This window comes from Amblyomma americanum, chromosome 5, assembly GCF_052857255.1.
Source record: "Amblyomma americanum isolate KBUSLIRL-KWMA chromosome 5, ASM5285725v1, whole genome shotgun sequence".
Lineage (NCBI taxonomy): Eukaryota > Metazoa > Arthropoda > Arachnida > Ixodida > Ixodidae > Amblyomma > Amblyomma americanum.
This window is the reverse complement of record NC_135501.1, coordinates 130,535,775-130,558,083: the sequence shown is the minus strand read 5'-3', so window position 1 is coordinate 130,558,083 and position 22,309 is coordinate 130,535,775.

Genomic DNA, 22,309 nt, shown 5'->3' with positions numbered 1-22,309 from the left:
AATATAATTAGTATTGGTGAAAATTCTGTTTTTGAGCACATCTTTCATCGTTTTCGCGCACATAGATTTATATGTAAGCAATATTAACAAGTGTTTGTTGAAAATACCAAGTGCCATTCGCAGCTTCGCGAAGAGCAGTGAATTTTGTTGACGCCGGGATTGTCTTTGACAAAACTTAGGCCTTGATGTATTTATAAACAGGCAAATATTTCCTTGAAATAAATAACGAGTGGCGCACGAAGACGATAATCATGCCTTTCTTCAACCCGCCGCGGTGGATCAGTGGTTAAGGCGCTCGTCTACTGAGCCGGAGTACCCGGGTTCGCACCCGGCGACGGCGGCCTCGTTTCGATGGAGGCGAAACGCAAAAGGCGCCCGTGTGCTGTGTGATATCTGTGCACGTTAATGATCCCCAGGTGGTCTAAATTATTCCGGAGCTCTCCCCTACGGCACATCTTTCTTCTCTGACTTCCTCCTTTATCTCTGGTCTTACTGCGCGGTTCGGGTGTCCACTGAGATATGCGAGACAGAGCGTCATTTCCATTAAAAAAAAATTTCAATTTTCTTTCTTCTAAACCATGAGGTGCATTTAGCATTTTACATCCCATGATACCTCACGTGCAGTAGGAATTACTACTCTAATTTAATAAAACTTTGTCGGGGCACATGAGAGCTCATGTGTAGAGCGGACATTGACGCACTACTCTCGCCTCTCTTTGCATTGCACTGAGCGCCCATCTTTTTCGTATTTGTCCGTTGCAGCATTTCAGTGGCGTGCACATGTTCTCCGCGCATTGTAGGAAAACTGAATTATTCGCCAAGCTTCAAGCACGGTTGAGTTTCATGCAACACGATAGTGCTTTGCGCATTTTTCTTTCCCACATTACGGCTCGCATTCAGAATGGTCCTACCAATCGACCGCATGCTGCAGGCGAAGAAATCAATAAAGGAATCTCAAAGGAATATGCAACGCTGGCCATCTTCTCGCATTTTCTACGTGCCATGAAAGGAACGCTTGCTTTTATGTATCCGGGTCTTTTTCGTTTTCAATTTTCTGTAAAAAAATCAAAGCAGGCGCACAGGGCGTGGCGAATATTATGTGCAATTGAAGTTGCCGGGGTTACTCTCTTGGTTACTTAGCGCACATATCTGCGACCGATCGGTGGGGGGCAGAAAAAAAAAGAATTGAAACTGCAGTCTTAATAGAGACCTTTGATGGAAAGCGCAAAAACATTTTCTGTAGCCGCGTAGTAATATGATACACTGTTCTAGCCAATTTGGTCACAGGGTTTGCACTTAAAGGGAAGCTGAATTTTTTTTAAGTTCGAGGTTATTGAAAAACTCGAATGTATGAAGCTTCAAGATCTAGCATGCCAACCAAGTAGGTTTGCGATAGCATACAGAATGATGAAGTAATCGCGAGTAAGAACCACGACGATGCTCAGGCTTCTCATCACGACGCTCGAAATGTGCAGCGAACTCGTAATGACGTCATTGTTGCCGAAATTTAACATGTCCGTTGCCTTCCTTCATATGCTGCCATTTGTTGTCCAGAGCTGCCAAACAATGCTTCGGTTGATTTTCTTCCTGTAAAGTACCGTTTCTTTGCAAGCAACGCTGTGCCGTCGTTGCTAACGTCATCATTGAGTCCTCTGCAGAGAAGCCTGAACGCGGTCGTGGCTTTATTCGGCGAATACGTCACCAATTCAGCTGCTAGAGCACATACACTTCGCAGTCTTTACCTGAACGTTTGACGCAGTCGGCCCCTTTAAACTCCTCGAAGTCTATAATATGTTCAGTGAGCTTTCAAGAAACCTTTCCTGAACGAATTTGTTGGCAGCCATCGTTAGCAGCTTCGCACCTATATTTCTGAAATTCTATTATTTTCAATTTAGCGAAGAAGGAATGAAAACAATTGTAGCTAACAGCGAAGTGAGGTTCGTCGAGATGGTCTAGGGTGCATGCTAATAAAAGGGAGAAAATAAGAAGGTAATTAGTTTCCTGGCATATTAACAAAACGGCGTCAAAACTGTTGACGGGCAATTGAAATTTGCGTATCAAACAACCATTACGGGTCATCGGGAATGCCGTCCTGGCTAGTGCCGTAGTAATTTTGGCTATCCAAGATACGTTATCACGCACCCTAGCCTCTGTGCAGCGTTTTAAAACCCATATAAGCAGGAATCTTTCAATATTCATGCTCAAAGTTCAGATATTTTCTGAAAGCAAGAGCGAGTCTGGTCTATAAGAAAAAGAAAAACGACAAAACATGACTTTTTTCTTTTTTTGGCAATCTGGAAAAATCAGTGACTGCTGATGACACATTTTGAGTCCGACTGAATTTTTTATTGTGCAATATTCCGGGGGAAACCGAAAAGGTTTGCGTAGAAGCGGTGACACTTCAGGAGGCGTTTCCGCGCTGGTGGCTGTCATTGCCTGGTTTTCGTAACGCTTGCACGATCGCTATGAACTTCCGGTTTGCGCTGGTAAGACATGTTATAACCCAAAAAAGAACGAAAATACTGGCGTTTCACCGGTGTGCATTTCTGTTACCTGTGAGCTAAGTTGGCACGTGTGGAGAAGCAAAATACGCGGTGCATACTTTGTATTTTTGTTTGACTTGCCTGCATTTCAGCCATTTTCGGAGAAACAATCCGCTCTAAAGAGGGCTCCTTGTGCGGAATTCGGGAGTGTTCCCAGTTTTGTAAATTCGCGAGCGGTTTCTGGCTCCATTTGGTAGTCATGTAGAAGCGGTGCTCTTAAATGACTCAAATTAACAAAAATTCCGCATATTAGTGGTCCTAGAGATCCTGATACACTGCTGAAACACAAGTAAATTTATATCTCGTCCATTTCCACCGCCACAAAATTAGAAAAACTTTTGGCCACCCAGCTCTTAATCGTCTGAAGTCTTGTCAGTTCGAAAGAATTAATGCTTCGATCATCTCTGCACGTTATATAGACCACACGTTAACAACTACAGTTTACTGCAGTACAGCCCGCAAGAGCTGGGGGGTGCTAATAATTCTGAGTACGCTGTTCTTAAGGCTGCTTTTCAACGGGAACGCAAAGGCACTTTACGAATAGTTATGGTTACCTTGGACAAACCATAATTAAATTAATAAATAAGATAAATAATGCGTCGACTAGGATTCGAACTCGTGACAGCGCGACAGTCCACCTTCACCGGTCAATGCACGAAAGCGCTAGGCTATCGCCGCACCCTGTCAAGATTCTTGGTAAACTGCAGCACACTCTTGTGATATGCATTGCACATCGTCTTCTTCATCAAGCAATACTGCTATATGACTAATATTTTCGCCTGGAGCTATACCGCGGCATTGACGGAAGGATGTGAACTGCATGTGCTTGCGTGCACAACGTTGTGGCAGAAACACGGCACTACCGGTTTTCCCGCCGAATTTAATCCTAGTGCCGGCGGAAATAATATAAGCGCTGACTGACATAGTATGCATTCCATGTGATTTAATCCGAGTGCAGGATTTTAATCTAAGCGCCAGCGTATTTAATCCAAACGCCAACTCGAGCAATGCCAGCGCCAACCAATTTAATCTGAGTGTCGATGCAATTAATACAAGCGCCATCGGATAAAGTGTAGTGGAGATATTTTTTTCGGACCATGCTGCGACGCCTAAGCGGAGCATCAACATATTGCATAGCTTTCATCATTATTATAACTAACCCCGTTTTGACGCAAGCGTTTTAAAGCCCCGTTTAAAGCACACAATCTCAGCATTAAAAAAGTGCACAAGGGCTCACTGCTATGGCTTACGGGTTCTTTATTATGCCAAGAAAACGGAGGAGGGCACAAATGTGCGCAGTTCTTTACAGAAAATTTAAGTAAACTGTCTTCGATAAATTATACAATTATTTCTCAGACCATTAAAAACTTTTTATTAAACCGTACCTTACTTTAGTCCTATGTAATGTCTTCAGAGAAAAAGTTACACAGCCAATGATGGAAAGTTCCAAAGCAGATGGCAAGGTGTGTGCCTCGGTGTCCTTGCTGCTGGATTATCATCTGCTTTTGCGCTATATGCTAGGACAACAGACGAAGGCACATGTATGTCCATTCATTATTAGAAATGAGTGAACTTTCTTTTGCAACAAATAGAAATATTTTCTTAGGGAAGTAAAATCCTTGCTGAAAACACAGAAGACAAGAGAGTTCCATAGCAGACTGGAAATTTTGCGTCTCCGTTGAGTGTGCCGCATTGTCGGCTGCATTTGCACAATGGAGGACAGCCGGACGGTGGTGGTGCGTACTCGAATACTTCCAGCAGGTGGTAGTGTAGGCCTCTTCATTCACTTCGCATGAACATTAACGCTCAGCATTTTCTTCAATAGAAGCCGCGAGCTGTGCCCTTACGCTCTAATTGGACGCAGAATAGGAGCACCACCGTTCAAGCCTCTAGGTGCACTCAGAAGAAAGAACAGAAAAGTTTCCGGACATGAGAGGGTCATAATTCTCGATGTGTCAAAGCGTGGAGGAGTTGTCAGAAAAAAATGGCCGACATGCTGGGCATTATTTTAAAGACAGCATGATTTATTGAAGCAGTCGATAGAGAAGCATTGAAGAAAGGTGGAACTTCGAAGAAATTGGGAAATGAGGTTGTAGCGGCTCTAAAAAAATATCGTAGACAACAACCCTGCTTTCACGCTTAAGCAGATAAAGCAGGCGGTGGAAGAAGAATTGCCCGGAATTGCCATAAGCACAACAGGCATTAATCGCTTACTGAAAGCGCACGGCTACTCTATGAAGTTGGTGACTCAGAGGCCGGTCGACAGCAACAGAGATGACGTAAAACGCACCCGCAAAGCATATGCGCATTGGCTGCAGTGTGAATGACCCCACTTCTACAGGTGTTACGTAGATGAGATAACTATAACACATAGTGTTCGACGAGCTTCGGTCGTGCGGTTAAGGGCCAGCCTGCGGCGCAGACGACGACTGGCGCAAAGGAGTAAACCTTTACATTATCACAAGCCGCCGCGGTGGCCGAGTGGTTATGGCGCTCGGCTGCTGGCCCGAAAGACGCGGGTTCAATCCCGGCCGCAGCGGTCGAATTTCGATGAAGGCGAAGTTCTAGAGGCCCGTGTACTGTGCGATATCAGTGCACGTTAAAGAACCCCAGGTGGTCGAAATTTGCGGAGCCCTTCACAACAGCGACTTTCATAGCCTGAGTCGCTTTGGGACGTTAAACCCCCGTAAACCAAACCAAACATTATCGCCTGCATTTCGGCAAATGGTGTCATACATTGGACGCTGTCGACAAGGTTCACGGGGTCGTTTTCAATTAATTTTTGAGCGACATATCAGCGACATATCAGCCTGTGTCGAAAGTGAAGAACCCGGTTCAGAAGCTGTTTTTATTTTTGACAATGCTCCCGCTCACAGCCATGCAGAACTGGCAAGCCTGGCCAGTCAGATGCACTCGATCAAGCGGCTGCCTTCACACAGCCCGTTTTTTAGTCCTATAGAGGAAGTGTTTTCAAAGTTGAAATCAGAAGTTAAACCCTTCTTCAGTGAGCGAAGAGACTTGGCGCTCAACACTCCGCCCGGAATAGATATAAGGGAGCTGGACACTCTATGCAGCAAATAGAGCGGGTAGAGTGCGCTACTTTCGACCGCCATAAATTTTCTTTTATACCAGAAGCTTTGCGTGAAGATGATATGTAAAAAGTGCGCGGTCACACTTTGAGCCACCCAATGTCCTCCAGAAAATAAAATTGCATTTGGATGACGACCTCTTCTGTACATGTTTATGTCTAGGTTGTTAGTAACCTACACCGCTACAAGATAGCCGCCAGTAGCTATTCTTGACCTAGGCTGTAAGCTCCGGTGTAGGTTCGCTCACCTGAGAAGCTGAAAAAACGGTAAGTGAAGAAGCGTTACTCCGGTTCTATGACTCGCCCCACCTGGAAGAACTCTCCTTTAAACTACGCCCTCTTGTTTTTGCTAGCGGTGTTAAATCGCTCTCAAAATCTCCAGAAAACATTTTGCACCGGTTGCAATTCCAAGAAAACAGCCGACAGTATGAAAACCATATCAGGGGCGTAATTGTCATCAGCATGCAGATTAAGCGCATATGAGAATCCATAATAAGCAGTGCTTAACCCGCTAATTACAACACGATAGTGAAATGTTTTTTCTGGTCATGCATATCAGCTGAAAGCCGCAAGAGTTGTGTCAAATACTAAGGTTTTAGAGCTCCTCGTCACTCTTTGATGTTGCAAGATATGCGATGAAAACGAAACAATGCATGAGGAGGCGACTCTTAGGGATCGCATGTCTCAGAAATTATCTCAACTTAGTGTTACTTCCCCCGCCGCGGTGGCTCAGTGGTTAGGGCGCTCGACTACTGATCCGGAGTTCCCGGGTTCGAACCCGACCGCGGCGGCTGCGTTTTTATGGAGGAAAAACGCTAAGGCGCCCGTGTGCTGTGCGATGTTAGCGCACGTTAAAGATCCCCAGGTGGTCGAAATTATTCCGGAGCCCTCCACTACGGCGCCTATTTCTTCCTTTCTTCTTTCACTCCCTCTCTTATCCCTTCCCTTACGGCGCGGTTCAGGTGTCCAACGATATATGAGACAGATACTGCGCCATTTTCTTCCCCAAAATCCAATTATTATTATTATATTAATGTTACTTCTGGCATTCGTGTTCTGTGCTTTGGAGTCTTCTACCAAATTCGTTTTCAGCATGTGGATTAAATTGGTTGGCACCCGGATTTTAACCTCTGGCTCTTGTATTAATTGCGTTGGCACTCGGATTAAATTGGCTGGCACTGGAATTGTTCTAGTTGGCGTTTGGATTTAATACTCTGGCGGTTAGATTGAGTGCTCAGCACTCAGATTAAATTACACGGCGCCGAGATTATATCTCTCGGCGCTCATATTATTTCCACTGGCACTATAGATTACATTCAATGGAAAAACCTGTAGAGCTATAAGCGTTGGCGTTCAGAATACTGCTGCCAGAACGCGGCGCTGAAGAATACGAGGCCGGCCTGCATTGGCATTTACGGTTAAGGACTTGAAGACGCGCATAATTGGCTCCCTGGATCAATGGACACCTCAATCTTGCTTTCAGGTACGTGGCAGTGGTGTCTACATGAAACAAACTGTTCATACCAACACTAAACCGCCAACAAATTTTTTCTTCTCCTCAAAGTCTTTGCCACGAAAATTTTATTCCCTAATGCTTTCCTTGGTTTCGATAACTTGACTTCCTTCCGGAATTGACTTGACTTCCGGTGTTGTGCTCTCTCACCTCGAGTTCATAATAATCTCACAGTATTTTTTTCTTTACGACATTAAAGTAATGTGAACGCCATCGTAGTGTTGTACTAAGGATATGCTTGTGAGAACTTTACGCAACGAGGGCTTCGTTCTCGGTAGACAGTACCTTAGTGCATTCCATGTTCATGGTATCTAGGACCTAAAAACAACACAGCCACCAACTTTAATGCACCATAAAGTTCTGCCCTCAGGAAATGTTATATTCATCAGGCCTTGATAATCGCCATCATCAAGCTTATGACGCCTACTGCCCGGCAAAAGCCTGCCATATTAGAAGCATAATCTGAGATCTGTTCCTCGAAAACGCAATTCCGTTCGCCCATGCAAAATCTCCGCGACCTGATTCCATCTCATTTGAGGGGGAGCATGTACAAATGCCAAACAAGTTTTTTTATTTTTAATACACGGATGGCTTTTTAATTGAAACCTATATCTGAAGTTCAGGATTTTGGAGTCCAGAAAAACTGGCGTTTTTTAATTGAGCATATGCGTGACAACAAGCTGGGTTACTAAAGTGCAAATAAACTGATAACCAACTTGACGTTTCTTTTGCTGGACTCAATTTCCCACCGGCGCAGAAGCCATGGTACAATGTGACAAAGTTTCGTAAGGCAGTCACACTGAAGTAGCTATGCCTGTTATAAAGACGGTCCAGGAAGAGCGCACTAGGAAAGGATGCTTTCGCACACTCTCAGTCGAAGATACTTTCTAAAGTGATGCACACTGTAATAAAATATTCGTATCAAGAAGCGCGCAGTTTAGCTAATTTTTCGGAAAAAAAGTGCTCATCGAAAACGCTATTCAAATCTCCACACATCTTATTAACTTGCAAGACCAATACCGACAACGTGCCGTACCTCTCAAAGCATTTTAACTCGGGCTTTTAATTCGTTCGCCGGCCCCGTATCGTTTCCGGTCGATATATATTTTCTGCTCTGCCAGCTGCAAGGAAACTGACTGCCAACCAAATTGACAAAAAACTCCTTACTTTGCACAAAAAAAACTCGAATTAGCTTATCCATTTCCTCCAGCCTGTCCGCATTTGTTGTATGAATATAAATGAGTATTTCAGCTTCAAGCCGACAAAGCACCTGATGACGTGAAAAATGGGTGTTCTGCACTATTAATGCTCCTTAGATTTGAGATAGATTTTTGTCGGGCTGAAAAAGTCCTTTAGCATCCCGTAAAATTCTGCGCTTCATTTTATTGCCTCAATTTGGTAGTGGAGTGAGTCTCGGAGTGAAAACACAGCTTTCGCCGTCATATGTTTAGCCAAAGGCAAACTCGGTTCACACAGATCCAATCGTAGGCCTCCACATTTAAAAGCGCAGGACAAACTATGTAACAGCAAAACGATTGTGAAACCGTCAAAGCTACTAACTGAACCTTCAAAGATGTTTGCACCTTACCAGAGCATATTAGAAAAGACTGCTGCACTTTGTCGAATCTCTTACGTCAATGTGTACAGGACCTTATTGACTTTTTTAACGATTAAGAGTGGCGCTACTCCCTAATTGTTAGATAAAGTCTTTAGTCCACCGAAAGAATGGACCGGACGCACGCAAGTTTGTTAGCCTGTTGTATTGAGGGCAAGAAGAAAGAATGTCTTCATGCGCGATCGCAAACAACGTGAACAGGAGCCGTTAGGAGCTTTGCTGACGCTCGCGCCTCCAGAAGGCACGCACACTTCCGACTCAACGAATGAGGCTGTCGTCTGCTACAGTAGACAGCATTACTCACCAGATGGAATAGTAGTGCGAAGGCAATAAAATTTATGAGAGGAGCCAACAGCCATAAAAACCAAGGACCACAGGGGATTTTTTTTTAATTTGGGGTATCGATCAACAGCAATTATAACTGAATATTTAATGGCTTGATTATATTTGATTAGAAAAGCAGAAGAAGAACAACCACATACCACCGGGGGGAACCGATCTCTCGACTTGCGAATTGCGCGTCCGGTGCTCTCTCTCTCTCTCTCTCTCTCTCTCTCTCTCTCTCTCTCTCTCTCTCTCTCTCTCTCTCTCTCTCTCTCTCTATGTATGTATGTATGTATGTATGTATGTATGTATGTATGTATGTATGTATGTATGTATGTATGTATGTATGTATGTATGTATGTATGTATGTATGTATGTATGTATGTATGTATGTATGTATGTGTGTGTGTGTGTATGTATGTATGTATACAGTTGAAAAAACAACAAAAATGGGGGTGAGGGGAGCAGACAGGGACACGATTGGGGGAGAAAAAATATATGCATTCACTAAACCATGATCATCATCATCAGCCTGACTACACCCACTGGAGGGCAAAGACCTCTCCCATATCTCTCCAATTAACCCTGTCCTTTTCCTGCTGCGCCCACCCTATGCCTGCAAACTTCCTAATCTCATCCGCCCACATAACCATTTGCCGCCCCCTGCTACGCTTGCCTTCTCTTGGAATCCACTCTGTTACCTTTAACGACCAACAGTTGTCTTGCCTTCGCATTACATGCCCTGCCCAAGCCCATTTCTTCCTCTTGATTTCGACTAGGATGTCATTAACACGCGTTTGTTCCCTCACCCACTCTGCCCGCTTCCAGTTTGTTAACGTTACACCTACTATTATTCTTTCCATGCCTCGCTGCGTTGTCCTTAACTTAAGCTGAACCCTTTTCGCTAGCCTCCACGTTTCTGCCTCGTAGGTGAGTACCGGTAAGATGCAGTTGTTCTACGCTTTTCTCTTGAGGGATATTGGTAAACTGCCATTCATGATCTGAGAGAACCTGCCATGCCCTAAGTAGACGAATTCCTTTACCACTTCCAGCACCTCGCTGCCAATTCTGAACTTCTGTTTCCTTGCTAGAGTGTTGAGCATTACTTTCATTTTCTGCATATTAATTTTTACACCCAGCCTTCTACTATTTCGGTCTAACTCATTGATCATGATTTGAAGTTCATCTCCTCAGTGACCCAAACAATGCAATGTCATCAGTGAATCGCAGATTATTTAGGTATTCTCTATTAACTATTATCCCCAACTGTTCCCAATTCAGGCCCCGGAATACTTCCTGTAAACTGGCGGCGAATAGCATTGGCGAGATCGTGTCTCCTTGCCTGACGCCTTTCCTTATTCGATTTTTATTGCTAGTTTTATGGAGGACTGTGGTAGCTTTGCAGTTGCTATATATATCTGCCAGAATTTTGACATAAGGCTCTTCTACACCCATATTCTGCAATGCCTCCATGACTGCTGAGGTTTCCACTGAGTCAAATGCTTTCTCATAATCAAAGAAGGCTATATATAGAGATTGTTTATGTTCTGCGCATTTCTCTATCATCTGATTGATGGTGTGTATATTAGAATATCTTTTACGAAACCCTGACTGATCATTTGGTTGGTTAAAGGCTAAGGTTGTCCTGACTCTATTTACGATTACCTTAGTGAACACCTTGTAAGCAACGGACAGTAACCTGATCGGTCTCTAATTTTTCCAGTCGTCGGCTTCTCCTTTCTTATGAATAAAGATTATATTTGAGTTCCTCCAAGCTTCTAGTACGGTCGAAGTCATAAGGCATTGCGTATATAGGGTGGCTAGTTTTTCTAGCACAATCTCTCCTCCGTCCTTCAACAGATCTACTGTTGCCTGATCCTCACCAGCTGTTTTTACCCTTTTCATTGCTCCGAAGGCTTTCTTTATTCCCTTTTTTGTTTCTGGCGGGATGACGCATTGCTGTGCGCTACTATCTCCAAAACATAAGCAATCAGTTTGCAATGTTGTACTAGCCGCTGGAATGATAAAACTGTGCCGCTCGTAAAAAAACAGTCTTTGGTGATTCAATTAGCGGGTTAGCGGGAGCCCGAATTTTACACAGTTAATATGTTGCTCAAGCGGCTGATAATCCGAAACTTCTTGGCCTAAACTTTTCGCCGCCCCCTCTTCCCGCGGGTTTGAAGCAGGCAAGCGATAACGAGAAAAACACGTTCCCTGCAATTAGGCATTCTTGTGCGGCTGCATGGGATAACGAAATTTCTTGTTCCACGCATATGCTCGTTTAAAGTGCTACTGGGCGCACAATGGGCGTATGTTAATTAAGGAAACCACGGTCGTTTGGCAAGGCCAGCTGTATTGGATGGCCGCTACGTCCTCCCTCCTCTCGTCGTTTGTCAGAAGTCAGCGTGAAAACTTTTCGGGAGCCTTCCCGGAAGCTGTCCTGATGGCATGCGTTACTTGCTTGCACAGAAGTTCGGAAAGCCTTGCTTATTTACTTTCGTCTTCTCACGACAACTTTCCCACCAGCCTCCATTTTTCGTGTTTCAGATGGAGCCAGTAAATGAAAGGCACGTGAAAATTGCACATCTCCTAACCGACAGCAACCACGACACAAATGCAGATTTGCAAGTTTAGAAAATGTTGTGAAGTTTCGTTAATTATCACTTTGAAGAAATTTTTAATATTTTTTGCTGATGGGTCTGGTCAGAAAAGAAGGCGCAAGTTCTGCGTAAAGAACGTGTGATTTCATTCCTAGTAGTATTTTCATGATATCGTTTTTGAACATAGCCTTAGTGCTTTGTATTAAGTGATTTATAGAGAAATACTAGACACGACCCTTTTTATGAGCTGCACACTACGCACAGAACGAATTTTCGGTGATGCTTTCAACAAAATAATGTGCAAAAATGTTATCAGAATTAATGCTTCATTTGCCGATAATGTACAAGAACTTTAGAATTGAGCGTGATAATTAAACAAATCTCAGCCCACATATCCGAATATTTACAGATGGCGTAGCTTATTTTACCCTTAGTAAAAGGGGGGTCAGTCAATAGAATCTGAGAATAGAATACCTATACGGGAAAGGTAATCACGAGGAATTAAAACTACCGCAAAAGTGCTAATGGTGTTACAACCATTACGATAGTTAAACGTAGCAAAACTAGACTCACTTTTAATGGACAATTCTAACCAGGGTAAAATTATTCCGATTACAAAATACTGCATGCATATGTATACAAATAACCTGTTAGGTCCTTAATTTTGCATATTTCATTTTGGGTCATTTTTTTCGTTTTTTTATTTATTTAAGAAATACTTTACTCATTGAAGATCGAACATGAGGATTATACAGCATAAAGTACATAAATGCAAAGCAGGCTACCGTGAGCAAGCCGCAAAACAAAAACAAAACAGGACAGTATTAGCCAAAGAAGAACGCAAAAAGTGGAAGAAATAATCAAACGGGCTATTCAAGACATTCCTTTCTGTGCTTTTTCCTCCAATCTGTTTGCATCAGCAGCAGCGAAAGATTCTATTGGGATCCGGAAGAACTTGCTTTAGGGTTAGTTGGTTCATGATTGAAGTTCTGACTTAAACGGTTAAACTGGTTAAACGCAGCATCGCCATCACGTGCCTACACGCAGCCCTCTCGAAATCCTGTGATCATTGTGTGCAGGCCGGCTTCGACAAGCAGCTGGTGAGACAGGGTAGCGCTGGCTACCCGTATCTGATGATAACTGCGATATGTGAATCTCTGCTACAAAGAATCAAGGTCACTTCTAGCGGTGATACGCAAAGCAAGCAGAAAGACAAGAGGCCTACGGTGGTAATACCGTACATGCATAAGATAGCGCACAACATCAAGAAGGTAGGCGGTCGATATGGTGTAAATGTGTTGTTTTCAGCACCATGCAAGCTTGCAAAAATTTGCTCCATGATGAACAGACGACCCCGAAGATGCGCTATCAAACATCAGATACGGTCCACCGATTGCAAGTCCGAAGTCATATATCGCATACCCCTCAGCTGTGGATCTGCCTACATCGGCCAAACTGGCCGGTGTTTCAACGAGAGAGCTAGCGAGCACAGAAGAACAATTAAAAACAATGACAGGGGCAACCTGCCGGATCACTGTAGGGAATGCAGAGATTGCGGACCGGTGTTGGAACAGGCAACGTTTATCGGCAGAGGCAAGGAGCGATTTGAAAGAGATTATCGAAGCCTATCATATACAGAAAGCTGGGTCCTCGTGCATTAGCAGTTCATCGATTAAACTCTGCCGCCAGGAGCTTGGTTTCTTAGACGGTCACGTGTAGTTCTAGAGTCTGTTTTTTTTGTTCTTGTGGCTTTTCTTTTCTGCCGATGGTGTTTTGAAATGTGAATTCAAACCATGATTGTGTGTTTTCCTGCTTACGGTTCGTGGTTGATATGTCTTGGCTTATAAAAGAGGGTGTTTCCGCAATAAACTCAGTTGGTAGTAGGCGCTCTTTGTGTCATCCCCCTTTTTTTCCTGTGTGTGTGTCTTTTGCGCCTTTCAGAACTTCATTCAATCATGAACCAACTAGCCCCAAAGCAAGTTCTTCTGCAGCACATTTCTTCTACTCTGGGCTCTTTTCTGTGTTCACAACTCGCACATACGCCTGTCATATCCTGCACGAACCTCATCGCAGTTTCCACATGTCATGCCAGGATCTTTACCTACTGCCTCAGGAATCGCATCATCCTACCAGAAGTACAAGCCGTTTTTGGTGGAGTGCAACCATCACGGCGCCATACGAGACGGATCTACAAGATCTTCAAGTCAGAAAAGTGGAGACAGGTACCTATGCTACAGGACTGGATGTTAATCCTGGTGCATGATGCCCGGAACCCTCAAGACACTAAGCGCAAGCTTCAGGCTTTCAAGAAGCAGGCGTCCAACATAACAGAGTTCATCTGGCAACAGGCTGGACTTCACCTTCCTAAGAAACCAAAAATACCCACTGCTCCCTGCCAAGTGACCGTGCTCGGCAACGCTGGGCTTCCCCGTGATGTTATGGACACTTTGCAGCTAGGCCCTAAATTTTCTTTCCAGCCATCTGCTTCCAGACCGTATCTCCTTGGTTTGGTTCGGCAAGTCGCCGGCCGTGCAAGCCTCCAACAACGTGAGAGAGTTATAGGCGATGGAGTGGACGCTGTTATCCGATCCGTGAGTGCAAGCGATTGTAAACAACCGCCGTTGAAACATATTGTTAAAACTTTGAAAGAGGCCAGTGTTTCTGTTATTGAAGCAGATAAGGAAGGAGGATTTGTAGTTATCCATAACGACATAATGCGAAGAAAATCGGAACAAGCCATTGCAAAGAATTTCGAAGCTATCAAGTTTTGTTCTAATAAGCAGAAGGCTGCTTTGAAATTACTAGAAGATATGCACCTAGAATATTTGCATAGGCTTGTAAACTCAACTAAAAAAGGTGTTTTAGAAGTGTTCTTCACTGGGAAAACCCATAAACCTGAATGTCCCTTGCGAGTGATTGTATCAGAAAGAGGAACGTGGCAATCCCATATCTCCCATTTCCTACAACGATCTTTGAAGCATCTTTGTGTGGATGACCCTTTCACTATCCGGAACTCTGACTCCGTTTTGACTGAAATGAAAGCAAGGTTGGACAAGGCATCGTGTGCTTTTTCAATAGATGTAGAAAACCTTTATTACTCTGTTCCTCACGATGGCCCCTTTACAGCTATTGGTGAGAAGTTAAACGAGTCTGACGAAGTAGATTTTCAGAACCCCTGTGGCATAACCAGTGACCATTTTATATCGTTGCTAGAATTTTAGCTTCACTCTACAGTATTTGATTTTAACCAGAAGTTTTATTTGCAAAGAGATGAAATATGCGTTGGCTCGTCTATTGCCCCTATTTTAACTGACATCTTTCTATCATTTATTGACATGCGCATTAGTGCGCAGTTGAACGGGACTCCTGTTAGACGGGTTTTCCGTTTTGTTGATGAATATTTTATTCTTTTTGACGGGACCTCTCCCTTTATCTTTGACGATGCTGTTGCTGAAATTCTTCACATTTTTAGAGACAGTTCTCAAGGTTTTACTTTTACTTGGGAACTGCATCAAGAGGGCAAAATCCGGTTCCAGGACATTCTGTTTGATTTCTCTAGAAAAGACCATGTGTGCTGGGTGTACAATCCTCGATCTAAGAAAAGCCTCATGCCGTTCAGCAGTGCCCACTCCAAACTGGTTAAACGAAGCATCGCCATCACGTGCCGACACGCAGCTCTCTCGAAATCCTGTGATCATTGTGTGCAGGCCGGCTTCGACAAGCAGCTGGTGAGACTGGGTAGCGCTGGCTACCCGTATCTGATGATAACTGCGATATGTGAATCTCTGCTACAAAGAATCAAGGTCACTTCTAGCGGTGATAAGCAAAGCAAGCAGAAAGACAAGAGGCCTACGGTGGTAATACCGTACATGCATAAGATAGCGCACATCAAGAAGGTAGGGGGTCGATATGGTGTAAATGTGTTGTTTTCAGCACCATGCAAGCTTGCAAAAATTTGCTCCATGATGAACAGACGACCCCGAATATGCGCTATCAAACATCAGATACGGTTCACCGATTGCAAGTCCGAAGTCATATCGCATACCGCTCAGCTGTGGATCTGCTTACATCGGCCAGACTGGCCGGTGTTTCAACGAGAGAGCTAGCGAGCACAGAAGAACAATTAAAAACAATGACAGGGGCAACCTGCTGGATCACTGTAGGGAATGCAGAGATTGCTGACTGGTGTTGGAACAGGCAACATATATCGGCAGAGGCAGGGAGCGATTTGAAAAAGAGATTATCGAAACCTATCATATACAGAAAGCTGGGTCCTCGTACATTAGCACTCCATCGATTAAACTCTGCCGCCAGGAGCTGGGTTTCTTAGACGGCCACGTGTATGTCTAGATTCTGTGTTTTTTTTTTGTTCTTGTGGCTTTTGTTTTCTTTTCTGCCGATGACTATGTGTTTTCCTGCTTCCAGTTCGTGGTTGATATGTCTTGGCTTATAAAAGAGGGTGTTTCCGCAATAAACTCAGTTGCTAGTAGGCGCTCTTTGTGTCATCCCCCTTTTTTTCATGTGTGTTTGTCTTTTGCGCCTTTCAGAACTTCAATTCTATTGAGAGCGCGTTCCATAGGGTGACAGTGCGGTTGAAAAATGAAATTTAATTACAGGAACCAGGAGGAGGTGTATTTCCCGATAGCATGAAACGTGCTAAAGTGACTGTTATTTATAAATCATGCTTTAAAAACGCATTTTCAAACTATCGCCCCATATCTGTCCTTCCCGTTCTCTCAAAACCGCTTGAGAAGTTAGTATTGCTGAGGCTGGACTCATTCTGCAATAAGCATTCATTAATTTCCCCATTCCAGTTTGGCTTCCGGAAAGGTATGTCCACAGAGTTAGCCTTACTAACACAAAAAGAAATAATCCTTAAGTCATTTTTGGATAAGAAGTTAATAATGGGCATTTTCATAGATTTCACAAAAGCATTCGACAGCTTAAATCGCCAAACGCTGATAGCAAAATTAGAATTTTATGGGTTTCGAGGCATTGCCTTGGAATTTCTCAAGTCATATCTTTCAAACAGAAAACAATGCGTTGCTATAAATAACAACTTTTCTTCTCTAATGAACTTGAATGCAGGCGTTCCTCAGGGCAGCATATTGGGGCCACAGCTTTTTAACTTGTATATAAATGATATAGAGAATATAGCCGAGAAATCACAACTTATTGTTTATGCCGATGACACAAGCGGACTTGTATGGGGCACAACGTCAAAAGAAAACATAAATAAGATTTTTTCTCTGCAGAAGAAAGCCCTTCGTCACGTAGTCAACATTCCAAGTGAAAGCCCATTACATAATACCTATTATGAATACAAAATTATACCCTTTCCAGTATTATATGACTTTAACCTGTCGATGAGATATAAACATAGCTTAAAAACTAATAACAATGCATTTTTGTCTTTATGTAGTTTAAAAAGCTTTCCTGACAGGGGGTATGTATTTCGGAATAAAGGAACATGGCACGTGCCATTCACTAGGCTAACACACGGGCTAGATACCGCCGAAAATCACCTTCCCAGACTATTGAACAAATTATTAATGATGGAAATCGACCAGCAAACAGCCACTAAATGTAATATAAAACTTCATTTCATCAACCAGTTTCATGGCGTTTAACAGTGTCAACCATCTTCATAACCAAAAACAGAGCTTTTGTAACACGTCATTTCATCCCAGAGTACTGTAGTTGTGTGTATTTGTCTTTACTATTTCTTTTCCCTTATATTCAGGCGAGTTTGTTTATTAACATTGTCATTTTTCAGGAGTGTTTGTTGCATTTTTGTTGTATTTTTTTATATTGTAACAAGACTGCATTTGTAACATTATTCATTTCCTGCGCGAAAATCGCATGTGCTGTGAATTGTTCTCTTTTAAACATTCAACATATCATGCATAACTGCCGCACAAACTGCCATGTAAAGGGGGTGGGGACCCAGTCAAGCTTGCCTTAGAGCAGCTTTTTGTCCCCACTCCCTGCATTTTTATTTGTACTAAAAATGCAAAAAATAAAGATTGGTTGATTGATTGATTGATTAAATACACCTTAAAGCTATCGCGTTAGTATTGCCACCGAAAGTTTCAGGGTGGGCCAAACCCATTCCCTGAGTGTCTCAGGTCGGTTCCGAACATGGGTCAACTTAGTTTTCAAATTTTCAGGGGAGGGGCACTGAAATCTTAGGGGGTCGGCCAAGCTCATTTTGGGGGCGTCCAAGGTCAGTTGCGAACATGGGTCAATTCAATTTTCTTATTTTAGAGCCCAAGCCAACGAGGTTTCGGAGGTGGGGTAACCTCATCTTTGGAGGGGGGCCAGTTCTGTTTTGAGACTAGGCTAAGCCTGTCTTTCATCGGTACACACCCAGATTCATCGGCAGTCAAATTCGACCAAGGACAATCCGAGGGCAAATTTCGAGTCGTACAGGCCATATTTTGGCATCGATCGTGCCAGCGTATGCCATGGTCACATCAACCAACCTCCCGGGTCATTGCCAAGTCTCTTCACAGCTGTATTAACAGCTACTGCAAATTCAGGTAAACTCCAGGTTAGTCATTCCACAGCTTTCGCCGAGAATGCAGCTAGAAATGCTTCCGCACTGTGATTACCATGTCCTGTGCAATATCAGCGCAGGTTAAAGATCACAAGGCGTTCGAAATTATTCCCGAGCATTCCACACGGCGTTTTGTAGCGATAGCTACAAAACGCTACATGGAAGCGATAGCTACATGGAATTTTGAGCCTTCAGGGTGGCCACCGGCACGCTGTCATGCGGTTGGTCACGTGGTGCGGAGCAGCTGCCGGCGGCGCGGCGCCGTGGCTGATCACCTGGTTAGTTACGTAACCAGCCGCGGGGTGGGGAGTAGCTGCTGCTGTCGGTGGTGCGGCGCGCCGGTGAAACCGAGATGAAGAAAGAACGCACAGCGAAACGGAGCGCCGAAAGACTGACTTTGCAATTGAACTAAGCAAGTTCCACTCGGCCAGCTGTAGCATTCGCGTCAATCCAGGTTTATCCAGAGCTAAACCACCGCCAATTTCTTTAGTTCGCTACCTGTAAGGCTTCCACTCCGCTCAAAGATCTTTATCTGTTCGTCTGTCCAAAGCCTGCTTCTGGCAGGTGGCTGACATGCCACGATGGGCGGGTAGCAACCTTTCTGCTTTTGTCTGTGTGGTCTCTCCGCGACCTGGAAGAGCTGCCAACCGCCTGGGTAACAAGTGGACCCATTAGGTCACGGTACCTTGTGACGTCGTCAATACCTGCTTTCCTGAATGTGAGGAAACTTCTGACTATGGCAGGTCGCAGATGAGTTAATTATTAGACACGAGATGTTCCTCGGGAAGATCAACCTGGGTCTCACAAGCCCACCCAATGGCAGCACCTGCCATTTCAGGGCACTGGCCCGTCACTTAATAGCGTCACCACTGCGCGAAAAGTGCCATAGGGCTCCCAGGGATTTCGGAAGATAGAGAACGACAATTTCTATTGCCGTACCAGTATAAAATGATGCAACATCACGCAAATGTACGTCATATGTTAATCAACCAAGGTAAGCCAGTTCGAATGGAGCAATATCAGCTAAAGTACAGACAAACCATGCAAAACCGGTGCTAACTTGCTATCGCACGATAATTCTTGATTAGCTGCAAACTTGGCAACATGCGGCTTAATCCAGGAAGGGGGGTCCGTACAGAACGCTGACTGCACGCTGCGGCCAGGGCCAAACGGCGACGACGAGCCGTTGCACAAGTCTTATTCATTCGAACGTAGTCATAATGATCACGTCTTGGAGTATCTGAAGTGCCGAGCACGTCACTTTGCACCCTAGAGCTGAAAACTATCACTGTGGAAATAGCTGAATACACAAACCACGACAACCGTCGACTGCCACCGCTGCGACTCATCACCGCAGCGCGCAGAACCACCGTTCGAACAGTCAACGTGGTTGTTTTAGGGAGTTCAGTAATAAATGAAACTACGTCCTGAGGCGCACACACCCAACAGCCCTTACAGGGACCTACCAGAATGGCAGAAAGGGTGATGCAGGTTGCACCATAGAGGGAGTTTTGTAGCAGCGCGGTAGCAGGGCTGTGGAGAAAGACGGTTGCCCTCGAAGAAAAACTACGCGGAAAAGAAGCAGCGTGGGGGAAGATGGGTCCCACAAGGGCGGGCGTCATGGTTATGGCTGGCGCGAGCTGGGAAGGGGGCGATGCGCCCAAGATGGTAGGTGCGGGCCGCCGTGGAGTTCATCTCAAGACGGCCGGGACGAGGCTCTAACTTGCAGGTCCGCACTTGCAAACATCCTTGCAAGCGGCGCAAAACTCCCATCGTATCACACAGAGGCTTTCTTACCTTTTAAGGAAATCGCGTTTTTAATGAATTATCATCAGTGACGTTAGGTACTGCTTCACAGGCCATAACGTAAAGTGAATGCCATCGAACCCACTGAAACTCTTCTCTTCATGTCGTATACCGTGTTTCACATAAGTACGTGGCTCCTCTGACTTTATTATAATACCTGCGCACAAAGAGAATTTTAAATCGCCATAAAACAAAGCGCAGTGGAAAACTGTCGAGCAAACGGCTGAACCCGACGACTGAACTACCATAATAACTGCGCCGGGTCAGTGGCGATACTGATGATGATGGATTTTGATGGCTCAAGGGCACCTATGGCCAAATAGCGCCATGACACACGGTATTTTCTTTTTCTCAAGGTGGGGTCAAAGACCCATTTCCCAAGCATTTCACCCTAATAAGTCGAGCACCAGACGAGGGGAAAAGCTTGTACCCAAAGTTCCATGCATCAGTTCCATGCGGCACTGGGGATCGAACCACGCACCTCCCGCATGCGAGACGGATGCTCAACCATTTGGCCACCACTGCGGTTCAGTGGCAATGCACTGACCTTGAAAGATCCGGAAAAAGTTGCGGCGCCGCACGCCGTACTGCGCGTGGTTGTTGCCAATTTTCGTTCATTCCTGACCAGCATTCCCACACTTGCCTGGCATATCAACTTGTGCAAGAGCCTGGCGTACAGCACGGGATATATTGCAATGATACTTTATTATTTCAGATGCTTCCCGTGCAATTCAGCTAACAAGGATAAATTGAACACATAGACAGGGAGACGTAAACAAACAAAATTGCTAGTTTCCCGAACCATGATGACATCAGAACAACGGTGAGTTTGTGGTTCGCACTCAGAAATACCCAGGGGGTGTGGGGAAGCTTTTGTGTCTAAGTTTGTGCCGGAAACAACTCCTAAAGATCGGGCCACTCAGGAATACGGCTAGCGTTCAAATAGACCAGGTGGAGGGAGATGAGAAATTTAATTATACCAATTGTTATTAAATTTTTCGTCTCCCTCCCCCTAATCTATTTGAACCCTAGCCGTGTCCCTGAGTGGCCCGATCATTTAGAAGTTGTTTCCGGCGCGGACTTAGAGACAAAATCTTCCCTCCTCCCCCTGGATATTTCTCTTTAATCTTTCTTCCAGATACTTCAATCGCTTACTCGCCATCACACTCACGAAAAACCGCCGCGGTAAGCTTGTGCTCATATACAACCGCGCGTTGATTTAACAGGCAATGATTATTTATCTCACCTGGTAAGAAAGGCACACGACACACTTTTTTTAAGCTTGGTGGAGTTCAAAGCGCGGAATAAATTTTCTTGCAATAAATAAGTGATGGATTTCTGTATATATATTTATAGCGCTCTGACTGAGCAGTTTTCGCGTTATTTATTTTCATGAAACAAACTCTTTCGCCATATTGAAACATTTTATCAGACCCAGAGGGAGATTCACTGGGCAAAAGGCGACGGTTGCACCACTGCATTTTTTTGCAATATATCTTTTTTAATGCTTCAATCTGTGTTGATTTTTTGCTTATTCCCTTTCCTAAATTTTTCCAAACCAACTGAATTTTGCAAGCAGGGCCGTCGCAATGGAAAATGAATCCATTCAGAGAAAGAGCAATGACCGAAGGAAGGGTAAGATAAATTACCAGTTTTCAACAGATGAATGATCGCCTTTTCGCCAAACTCTGTTTTGTTCTTTTGCTTCTCCGAAGCGCCCATGATTTCTGTTTTAGATGACCTTATAAGATATTTGTAATAATTCTTCAAGGAAGAAAACGTAATTCGAGCAGGTTGGCACAAGAACACAGTCCTAGTACCAATCGATGTTGATATTCTGTTAGGTCTCTCTCTTTTATCTATCAATACTAATCTCGCCGTTCTCCGTTTAGGCGCCAGTAATGCTTTCGCATTCCCACACATAAGAAGTGTTAAGTGTCTGTGCCGAAATTTTTTTACTCACTGGACGGTTAAGGTGCGAACTGATAAAGTGAGCCAGTTATGCGCCTTTCCTTTCCTCAAAATCCGTGGGGGGCCCGCCACGGTGGCTCATTGGCTCTGTGGCTCAGAAAAAACGCCACGCTGTTAACTGCTAAAACATTCGCACCTATTTATGAAGAAATGTGCTACGTACTTCTAAAGATATCTGATAGCTGATATAGTATCTGCAGTGGGTCCTTGGGCCTAAGATATTAAACTTATTTTTGAATAATGGCGGAGTGCTTGGCTTGAAACACTCTGGCGCGGGTCTGCCCGGTTGC